Source organism: Cololabis saira, chromosome 5 (genome assembly GCF_033807715.1).
Source record: "Cololabis saira isolate AMF1-May2022 chromosome 5, fColSai1.1, whole genome shotgun sequence".
In the NCBI taxonomy this organism is placed as follows: Eukaryota; Metazoa; Chordata; class Actinopteri; order Beloniformes; family Belonidae; genus Cololabis; species Cololabis saira.
The window spans coordinates 50134615-50146718 of NC_084591.1; the positions used below are offsets into that span (position 1 = coordinate 50134615).

At 44.9% G+C, this 12104-nt stretch overlaps 1 protein-coding gene across 1 annotated transcript in view; it reads right to left on the reverse strand.

Moving 5' to 3' along the window:
* The window catches only part of lonp2 (lon peptidase 2, peroxisomal), a 176563-nt gene that overhangs the window by 134782 nt on the left and 29677 nt on the right, over positions 1 to 12104 (reverse strand). The gene's annotated exons all lie outside the window — the stretch shown is intronic.

Below are 12104 nucleotides of genomic sequence, written 5' to 3' on the forward strand. Positions count from 1 at the left end.
CGAAATGTCGAGACAAAAATCGAAATGTCGAGATTAATGTTGAAGTACAATCTCGAGAAAAAAGTCGCAATGTCGAGAAAAAAGTCGAAATGTCGAGATTAAAAAGGCAAGGAAAAAGGAAGAAAAAAAGAGAAAAAAGAGGTCAAACATTTTTGAAAAAGCTCCAGGAAGCCACTAGGGCGGCGCTAAAGAGCCGCATGCGGCTCTAGAGCCGCGGGTTGCCGACCCCCGAGTTAGAGAATGGGAAGATAAAGACATGGCTCGGAGGCTGAATTTCTAATTTATTTAGCAAAAACAATCAAAAGCAAATTTTTAAGACATTCAAGGCCTGTTTAAAATAGGTATTAAATGCCATTATAGGTCCCCTTTAATTGTGGAATTTATGAAGGCAAGTATAGTGTTAAGCCAAAATGTGTTTTAATTTTCTTGTGTTTGTGAGTTTGACTGGATGTCATTCAACTACCTCTTTTGAAGTTAAATTTATTTATTTTTGTTATTGCACTATTCTGCACTTTTTGTTTTAGTTTACAATTTCATGTTTATACATTTTGTGGCACCAGTGCTGATAAGCTTTGTTGAAATATATGTCCATGTTGGACAGAATGGACAATAAAAGAAACTTGGGACAATTTGAGTTTTAGTCCTCTTTTTCTTTTTAACTTAATTCATTGCCAAAATGTATCTGATCGGGAAAAAGTATCAGAATTGTATCAGGATCCAAAAAAAAGGGATTGGATCGGGAAAATTTGGGATCGGTAGAAACTCAAACTCAAGTTATCGGGAGATAAAACATCCTGATCGGGACAACCCTAGTTTTAAGAGTGGGGCCCTGCTTTTTTTTAAATGTAAATATGCAAACACATAGACCAGCGTGAAAGTAAGGGAGTGATGTGACACACAACCCAATGAGTGACAGTGTAATGTTGAGCCTCAAAAATACTGAGAACCGCGTACATTTGGGACGAATAAGAAGACTCATTAGGACACAATAAAGTTTTACTGACTTGCGGTGGATGACTTCATCGGGGGACTTTCACAAAGTACTAAGCTGTCACATCTCTGCCTTTCAAACCGCCAAAACTCTACTACCTTTATTAGGACATTGAAGTACTTCTCTTCTTTGCAGCTTTTGTTCAAGTAACACCACAGGTTCATTCCTTCACATTTTTTGGCAATGCCCGCCTGTATTATCATTCCCGGCAAAAAGTCAGTATACACACACAAACACACACGCACACGCACACACACACACACACACACACACACACACACACACACACACACACACACACACACACACACACACACACACACACACACACACACACACACACACACACACACACACACACGACTGTCTCAGAAAATTTGAATATTGTGATAAAGTTCTTTATTTTCTGTAATGCAATTATGAGTTTTCATAAGCTGTAAGCTTGAAAATCACAATATTCTAATTTTCTGAGACAGTCCTGTAGATTGATATATATATATATATATACACATACATACATACATACAGTGGGGAGAACAAGTATTTGATACACTGCCGATTTTGCAGGTTTTCCCACTTGCAAAGCATGTAGAAGTCTGTAATTTTTATCATAGGTACTCTTCAACTGTGAGTGACAGAATCTAAAAAAAAAAATCCAGAAAATCACGTTGTATGATTTTTAAGTAATTAATTTGCATTTTATTGCATGACGATGGTAAGCATTTGATCACCTGTCAACCAGTAAGACCTCCGGCTCTCACAGACCTGTTAGTTCTTCTTTAAGAAGCCCTCCTGTTCTCCACTCATTACCTGTATTAACTGCACCTGTTTGAACTCGTTACCTGTATAAAAAGACACCTGTCCACACACTCAATCAAACAAACTCCAACCTCTCCACAATGGCCAAGACCAGAGAGCTGTGTAAGGACATCAGGGATAAAATTGTAGACCTGCACAAGGCTGGGATGGGCTACAGGACAATAGGCAAGCAGCTTGGTGAGAAGGCAACAACTGTTGGCGCAATTATTAGAAAATGGAAGAAGTTCAAGATGACGGTCAATCTCCCTCGGTCTGGGGCTCCATGCAAAATCTCACCTGGTGGGGCATCAATGATCATGAGGAAGGTGAGGGATCAGCCCAGAACTACACGGCAGGACCTGGTCAATGACCTGAAGAGAGCTGGGACCACAGTCTCAAAGAAAACCATTAGTAACACACTATGCCGTCATGGATTAAAATCCTGCAGCGCACGCAAAGTCCCCCTGCTCAAGCCAGTGCATGTCAAGGCCCGTCTGAAGTTTGCCAATGACCATCTGGATGATCCAGAGGAGGAATGGGAGAAGGTCCTGTGGTCTGATGAGACTAAAATAGAGCTTTTTGGTCTAAACTCCATTCGCCGTGTTTGGAGGAAGAAGAAGGATGAGTACAACCCCAAGAACATCATCCCAACCGTGAAGCATGGAGGTGGAAACATCATTCTTTGGGGATGCTTTTCTGCAAAGGGGACAGGACGACTGCACCGTATTGAGGGGAGGATGGATGGGGCCATGTATCGCGAGATCTTGGCCAACAACCTCCTTCCCTCAGTAAGAGCATTGAAGATGGGTCGTGGCTGGGTCTTCCAGCATGACAACGACCCGAAACACACAGCCAGGGCAACTAAGGAGTGGCTCCGTAAGAAGCATTTCAAGGTCCTGGAGTGGCCTAGCCAGTCTCCAGACCTGAACCCAATAGAAGATCTTTGGAGGGAGCTGAAAGTCTGTATTGCCCAGCAACAGCCCTGAAACCTGAAGGATCTGGAGAAGATCTGTATGGAGGAGTGGGCCAAAATCTCTGCTGCAGTGTGTGCAAACCTGGTCAAGAACTACAGGAAACGTCTGATCTCTGTAATTGCAAACAAAGGTTTCTGTACCAAATATTAAGTTCTGTTTTTCTGATGTATCAAATACTTATGTCATGCAATAAAATGCAAATTAATTACTTAAAAATCATACAATGTGATTTTCTGGATTTTTTTTTAGATTCTGTCACTCACAGTTGAAGAGTACATATGATAACAATTACAGACTTCTACATGCTTTTCAAGTGGGAAAACCTGCAAAATCGGCAGTGTATCAAATACTTGTTCTCCCCACTATATATATATATATATATATATATATATATATATATATATATATATATATATTATATATATATATATTTATCCAATGTCACTGGAAAGGCCATCCATGTTCTCCAAGGGTCCTGATTAGGCGGGGGGGGCGGCCGCCCCGGGCCCACTGCTCCGGGGAGGCCCACTCCGAAGAGGAAAAAAAAAAGCGTTCTGAATAAAATAAGGAAAGTTGGACAGTATAACACTTGCGTTCATAAGGATAAAGTTGTTTAAAAAATAAAAATGAAAGAAATAGTCCCTTCTCCCCGTGTGTGTCTCCCTGTCATGCACGGGTTCGCAGGCGCATGTTGTCTGTTTAAGGCTGATTTATGGTTCCGCGTTACACCAACAGAGCCTTAAACTCATGCTGAAGTTGATTAAAAACTATCTCCGGGCTGCATTGATGAGACCAGACAATCAAACCTCACATTGCTCTCAATCCAGAGGGACATCGCCGTTGATGAGAGCAAAAAGTTATTGTGACCAAAAAGACGAGTCATTAAGAAATCCAGTGCCGAGGTTGAGGTTGCCAGATCTGACAGGTTCCAGCCCAAATGCAACGTAAAACCCACCGAAATAATGAAAAACCAGCTTGAATCTTACATTCTCTGTTAAAACTATAAATTATTAAATGCGTAATACATTTCATCTTCACATTACTAAATAGCCTAAAAAAAAGTTCAGGCTCCAAACAAAAACTACAATAAAATTGAGTAGATTAAAGCAAATATATTATCAGTGAGTTTATTGTGTAAGTTTCTACTTTTCTCTGCCATAATAGAAACTTTTTTTGTTATAATTTCTCCTAAATATTTACTAAAAACCAGGAAAAGCAGCCCAAATATATATTTTTCAGCCTAATTGGGCTGAAACCTGCCCAACCTGGCAACACAGATTTAGAACATCCGCAGGAGATTCTCCTCAAAACGATGGGATAAACTCTTTAATGAATAAAATGAAGAACCTTGGATTGAGATTTAAGACAAATTAAGACATTTAAATGCCTTATTTTAGCAAAAATGGAATTTGAGACTTTTTAAGGATGAGGCTGCATGGATGAGGCCAGACTATCTCTCAATCGAGAGGGACTTCGCCGTTGATGAGAGCAAAGTGATTAAAAGGTTTGCGGCGATGAAGAACCGGCTGATGGTTCGGAAATAGTTCGGATTTGAACAAGTTTTAAAATGAAAGTTTTTGCATTTTGGATCGTTCAATGTGCTACCCCCCACCCCAGATGGAAATGTATGTTTTGTTGTGGTTTTTCTGTTGTAACAGTTGATCACAAAAAAAAAGGAAATTGAAGTACTCCTTCAGAATTCATTTAAAATTGGCGACAATATGTCACCTGTTTGTGGATTCTATATGTTAATTTAGTTTTGTTAAAAAATTGACTTTCTTATCTTGGTCAGTTTCATCCACAGTCAGATCAGTTCATGCTGAGATCAACGAGCACGCTGCGTTACTCTTCTTGCTGGGAGCGTTAGCTGAGTGAGGAGAGTTGGAGTCAGACGGCCTTTCAACTCCTGGCCCTGGCGCGTTTGTGTAGAAATGTGGTCACGCTTTCTGGAGAGCGTTTACACCCTGCTGATGGTTGTCAGCGCAGCCCCCTCCAAACGTGATCCAGCTGAATCCAGCTGCCGTCCAGATGTACTCTGCACTCAATTTATACCTCAGATCTGTAGTACTTTTTAACAATGTTTCACCTTTCTTCAGAGGGAGATCATGTGGAGCAACAGAAAACACAGAAAGCCTCACTTGGCCTTGGCAGCTTTTCAATAGCTCGGTGACCGTGTAAAGGATTTGCTTAATGGCTGCCTAAAACAAAGAATGAGCTGTGAGGTCAGCTATAATTCCCTAAAGTACAGCAGTAGCCACAACTAAAATAAGTTAAAACATCAAAGCGTTCAGAGCAAAGATCACTTACCTCGTGGTTTAGATCATAACCTTGTTTTTGAACCACAGATCAGATCAGTTTCAGACCAATAAAGGTGTTTTTTTTTTTTTTTTTTTTTTAAAGGCGCGAATGTTGTTTTGCTTTCCATTTTCCAATTTTAAGTCAAAGCACATAAGGCCAGGAATAACATCCAACAGGTCAAATGTTTGAATAATCTTATCATGCAACGAGGCCATTTTGAAAGTGCAGAAGATCATCAGGCACAAAACATGCTTAAATTTGAACCGTTTCAAGTAAAAGACTTGAATCAACACATTCATTCTGAGTTTTACGGGTAGCCGATGGAGCGACGCTAACACTGGAGAGACATGGTCTCTCCTGCTGATCCCCGTCAACACTCTGCTGCTGCATTCTGGATCAGCTGGAGGAGATTCAGAGAATTTATTTTACTTATTTATTTAAAGGTTTAGTTATCAGGGACAATGCACATTAATAATCAGTGTTGGGCAAGTTACATCCAAAATATAATACATTATATATTACTAGTTACTGTCATTTGAAAGTAATTAGTTACATTACAATATTACTATATCTGAATTGTAATGCGTTACACTACTTGTGTATTACTTTTGAGTTACTTTCAACAAAATAGCAAAAAAAGATAAATCGTGTCCCACTGGCAGATTTTTCTACTTATTTCAAGTGAAAATTTACTTGAAACAGGTGAAAATTGTCAAATAAGTTATTTTTCTGGTGTTATTTTTCTGGTGATGACTCTAAATGTTGAAATAGCAGTAAAACCACATTCATTGATGAAATGACATAAGGGATGGAAAGGAGGGATGGCAGTTTTACAGGGGGGATGATTTGGACAGTTTTTATTTCAGGGGGGATGATTTGGACCGTTTTTATTTCAGGGATGATTTGGACCGTTTTTATTTCAGGGGGGGATGATTTGGACCGTTTTTATTTCAGGGATGATTTGGACCGTTTTTATTTCAGGGATGATTTGGACCGTTTTTATTTCAGGGATGATTTGGACCGTTTTTATTTCAGGGGGGATGATTGGGACCGTTTTTATTTCAGGGGGGGATGATTTGGACCGTTTTTATTTCAGGGGGGATGATTTGGACCGTTTTAATTTCAGGGGGGGATGATTTGGACCGTTTTTATTTCAGGGGGGATGATTTGGACCGTTTTTATTTCAGGGGGGATGATTTGGACCGTTTTTATTTCAGGGATGATTTGGACCGTTTTTATTTCAGGGGGGATGATTTGGACCGTTTTTATTTCAGGGATGATTTGGACCGTTTTTATTTCAGGGATGATTTGGACCGTTTTTATTTCAGGGGGGATGATTGGGACCGTTTTTATCTCAGGGGGGGATGATTTGGACCGTTTTTATTTCAGGGGGGATGATTTGGACCGTTTTAATTTCAGGGGGGGGTGATTTGGACCGTTTTTATTTCAGGGGGGATGATTTGGACCGTTTTTATTTCAGGGGGGATGATTTGGACCGTTTTTATTTCAGGGGGGATGATTTGGACCGTTTTTATTTCAGGGGGGGATGATTTGGACCGTTTTTATTTCAGGGGGGGGGTGATTTGGACCGTTTTAATTTCAGGGGGGGTGCCATCACATCACCCCTCATCCCCCCTCAACTCGAATACTGCTCACACGGAACTCAGAACTTCTTCATAAATAACTCCCAGAGAGGAAAAAAACACCAGCAAGCTAACAAACAAACCAATAAAGCTCTCAGAGTTAACAAAACGAACCAGCAATCAACAACTCGCAGCTGTTTTAACCTCTCCTCCTGATGGGCTGCAGGTGTGGTTTAAGGCTGATTTATGGTTCCGCGTTACACCAACGCAGGCCATACGCCGTGGGTTACGCAAACTACTGCGTACCCTACGGCGAAAGCTCTGCGTCGATTTAACGCGGAACCATAAATCCGCTCTCGCAGCGCGACTGACTGTGAGTCCGGCTCGGGCTCCTCGTCTCGCAGCGCGACTGACTGTGAGTCCGGCTCGGGCTCCTCGCCGACTCCGCGCTCATATATATTTAATAAATGTATAAAGCCCATATATTAATAAAGCCTGACTTGGCCGAGCCCTAACGCTGAGACCATGGTAGATTTAAGTTACACGCGGACACGCCGCACTGTTGACTTTTCCCTGCCGGCTCTGCTCACTGAACAGTCCCCACACAAACAGTGTCCAGCAGCGCTACGTTCCGCCGCGCCGCGTTCCCAACGCTTTTTTCTGTTGTCGGGATGTCTCGCGGACGCGGTGTTGGTGAATTCTTTAAAAAACAACAGCTAAACGGGTTAAAATGCGTTGTAACGCGCGTTACTTAGATTGTAACGAGTAAAATATTACCCAAAATGTATTAGTAATGCGTTATATTACTGCGTTACAGCAAATAGTAAAACATTACTGTAATTGCGTTACTTTTGTAACACGTTACCCCCAACACTGTTAATAATACATTTAAACAAATGTAAAATATGCCAGAATTAGCCAAAAAGGCTATTTTGCATCTGCTTTCCCTGGACTGGTGTAAAATAGTCAACCTAAAAGAAAAATTATTAAGAGATAATCAATAAATAGGTGAACCTTCTGACCACGTGGTGCAGAGACAACAACCTCCTGCTGAATGTCAGCAAAACTAAGGAGATCGTGGTCGACTTCCGGAGAGACCACACTGAACTCCCACCACTGACCATCGATGGTGCTGCTGTGGAGCAGGTCAGCGGAACCAAATTCCTGGGGGTGCACATCACTTCACTGGCAAATAAAAGCCCAGCGGCGCCTTTACTTCCTCCGCAAGCTCAAGAGAGCGAGAGCTCCCACACCCATCCTGAAAACCTTCTTCCAGGGCACCATTGAAAGCATCCTGTCCAGCTGCATCTACCCTCAGGTAGAAGGTACAGGAGCCTCCTACCCTCAGGTAGAAGGTACAGGAGCCTCCTACCCTCAGGTAGAAGGTACAGGAACCTCCTACCCTCAGGTAGAAGGTACAGGAGCCTCCTACCCTCAGGTAGAAGGTACAGGAGCCTCCTACCCTCAGGTAGAAGGTACAGGAGCCTCCTACCCTCAGGTAGAAGGTACAGGAGCCTCCTACCCTCAGGTAGAAGGTACAGGAGCCTCCTACCCTCAGGTAGAAGGTACAGGAGCCTCCTACCCTCAGGTAGAAGGTACAGGAGCCCCCTACCCTCAGGTAGAAGGTACAGGAGCCTCCTACCCTCAGGTAGAAGGTACAGGAGCCTCCTACCCTCAGGTAGAAGGTACAGGAGCCTCCTACCCTCAGGTAGAAGGTACAGGAGCCTCCTACCCTCAGGTAGAAGGTACAGGAGCCTCCTACCCTCAGGTAGAAGGTACAGGAGCCTCCTACCCTCAGGTAGAAGGTACAGGAGCCTCCTACCCTCAGGTAGAAGGTACAGGAGCCTCCTACCCTCAGGTAGAAGGTACAGGAGCCTCCTACCCTCAGGTAGAAGGTACAGGAGCCTCCTACCCTCAGGTAGAAGGTACAGGAGCCTCCTACCCTCAGGTAGAAGGTACATGAGCCTCCTACCCTCAGGTAGAAGGTACAGGAGCCCCCTACCCTCAGGTAGAAGGTACAGGAGCCTCCTACCCTCAGGTAGAAGGTACAGGAGCCTCCTACCCTCAAGGAGCCTCCTACCCTCAGGTAGAAGGTACAGGAGCCTCCTACCCTCAGGTAGAAGGTACAGGAGCCCCCTACCCTCAGGTAGAAGGTACAGGAGCCCCCTACCCTCAGGTAGAAGGTACAGGAGCCCCCTACCCTCAGGTAGAAGGTACAGGAGCCTCCTACCCTCAGGTAGAAGGTACAGGAGCCTCCTACCCTCAGGTAGAAGGTACAGGAGCCTCCTACCCTCAGGTAGAAGGTACAGGAGCCTCCTACCCTCAGGTAGAAGGTACAGGAGCCTCCTACCCTCAGGTAGAAGGTACAGGAGCCTCCTACCCTCAGGTAGAAGGTACAGGAGCCTCCGTTGCCGCACCACCAGACTCAGTAACAGCTCTGCATACCAAGCAGTCAGGATGCTAAATTCTCTCCCCTCGCTCCCCCCAGCCAGATCCTCCAGACTGACGGGGAACTGAACTGAAATCCCCCCAAAAGCCCCCCCGCCCCCCTCTTTTTTAAATTTTTATCTTTTTTTTTAATCTTTATCTGTTGTGCCTGTGCCTGCGCACTTCATATGTTTCACCGAGGGAAGTGGGAAACGTCCTCTCGATTCCTTGTATGTCTGACATGTGATGAATCGATAATAAAGCTACTTTCACTTTGACTTTGACTAAAACATTTCCAAATAAGAAGGCTACATCAGAATAAAGATTAAAAGGTAAGAGACTAAGCTAAAATACATACACACACAGGTTAACATAAGCTCAACAACAGACAATTGCTACAAACTAAAACAGAAACAACATGAAGCAGCAACAGTAACATCAGTATTAATAACACAAGACACAATAACACTAACAGGCCAAAAAACAAACCAGACAAAAGCACTAAACACAGAATAAAAAGCCATGCATAAAAAGCAACAGTGTAACTAGACAAACTAATAGGCAACATGACAGGCAGGGCAGCAAGCCAGGAAAGTTAAGCACTAAAATGTAATGTTGACAGCCTTGGCCACTAATTAACCACTTTTTTAGATAAAATTTAAAATAAGCATAATTTGATTGGTTTCTAATCTCAGTTGGTACGTTGGTAATTACTTGGACATCCTGCTAATAACACATTACAGTAATCTAGTCTAGAAGATACAAATGCACTAGTTTTTCAGCACCACTTTGGGAGAGGATGTTCCTAATTTTTGCGATATTACATCCAAGTACTCACAATCCACACTGCTGTGTGGTCCATGTGGACTGGGAAGTGGTCCATGTGGACTGGGAGGTGGTCCATGTGGACTGGGAAGTGGTCCATGTGGACTGGGAAGTGGTCCATGTGGACTGGGAGGTGGTCCATGTGGACTGAGAGGTGGTCCATGTGGACTGGGAAGTGGTCCATGTGGACTGGGAAGTGGTCCATGTGGACTGGGAGGTGGTCCATGTGGACTGGGAAGTGGTCCATGTGGACTGGGAAGTGGTCCAGGTGGACTGGGAAGTGGTCCATGTGGACTGGGAGGTGGTCCATGTGGACTGGGAAGTGGTCCATGTGGACTGGGAGGTGGTCCATGTGGACTGGGAAGTGGTCCATGTGGACTGGGAAGTGGTCCATGTGGACTGGGAAGTGGTCCAGGTGGACTGGGAAGTGGTCCATGTGGACTGGGAAGTGGTCCAGGTGGACTGGGAAGTGGTCCATGTGGACTGGGAGGTGGTCCATGTGGACTGGGAAGTGGTCCACGTGGACTGGGAAGTGGTCCAGGTGGACTGGGAAGTGGTCCATGTGGACTGGGAAGTGGTCCATGTGGACTGGGAGGTGGTCCATGTGGACTGGGAGGTGGTCCATGTGGACTGGGAGGTGGTCCATGTGGACTGGGAAGTGGTCCAGGTGGACTGGGAAGTGGTCCATGTGGACTGGGAAGTGGTCCATGTGGACTGAGAGGTGGTCCATGTGGACTGGGAAGTGGTCCATGTGGACTGAGAGGTGGTCCATGTGGACTGAGAGGTGGTCCAGGTGGACTGGGAAGTGGTCCATGTGGACTGGGAAGTGGTCCATGTGGACTGAGAGGTGGTCCATGTGGACTGGGAAGTGGTCCAGGTGGACTGGGAAGTGGTCCATGTGGACCGGGGAGTGGTCCATGTGGACTGAGAGGTGGTCCAGGTGGACTGGGAAGTGGTCCATGTGGACTGGGAAGTGGTCCATGTGGACTGAGAGGTGGTCCATGTGGACTGGGAAGTGGTCCAGGTGGACTGGGAAGTGGTCCAGGTGGACTGGGAAGTGGTCCATGTGGACTGGGAAGTGGTCCAGGTGGACTGGGAAGTGGTCCAGGTGGACTGGGAAGTGGTCCAGGTGGACTGGGAAGTGGTCCATGTGGACTGGGAAGTGGTCCAGGTGGACTGGGAAGTGGTCCAGGTGGACTGGGAAGTGGTCCACGTGGACCGCGGATCATCCGTGATCCGCTACAACCCTAACTGCTTTTGAGACTTGAGAAGAAACAGTTGAAACTTGCAGGCTTAAGCTTGAGTTATGGTTCTGCGTCAAAACGACGCCGTGCCTACGGCGTAGGGTGCGCGTCGACGCAGACCACACACCGTCACTGACGCCGTCACTGACGTCAACTCCCGAAAATTGTAACTACGCGTTGAGGCGACACAGACCCAACGCAGACCGAGGGCTGTGATTGGTTCGCTTGGAAGCAACGCATTTCCGGTTTGAAGCAGTCGTGAACTTTCAGCTCTCTTTTCTTCGTGTATGTGTGATTTTTTTTGTTTAGTTTTTTTGCACAATAGTTGTCCTTATCTCTTTGATTCACTGTGACCGGAAAAAGTCGGATAAACCATTCAGGAAAAGATTGCGAATTAGCGGTCACGGGGGGTACTGCACCGCGGAGAAATGGAGTGATGGAGAAGTCCGAAGGTTCACGACGGTGTCACGGTGACGGCGTGTGCTCTGCGTTGGGTTGACGCAGAACCATTAGAAGACAAATCAAAATGTACTAAATTACTTAAATAACGCCCTCCGAGGAGTTTTCTTTCTTGCATTGTGGGACATTTTTCCTGAAAAATGTGAATATAATTTTGCCCTTTGATGGACTCCCCACAATAGCCAAGGAGAGCAGGCATACAGTACCTGGTAGTGTCACCGTTCACACATGTGGCAGCGAAGGAAACGCAGCACAACCTGAACCAAACTGCACAGAAGACGAGCAGTTCGTGTTGGTTTTCTCTCTGAAGTCACACTTGATCACGGGTTTCTATTGGCGCTTTTCCACTAGTACCTACTCAGTCCAACTCCACTCACCTTGCCCTTGTTTTTTTTCAACACCCAGATCAGAAGTAGGAGGTTGGAGTGAAGCTGCTGTGACGTATTTGATTGTGTGATCTAAACGGAGAAGACACCAACACTAAAGATGTAGAACCTGGAGGAGA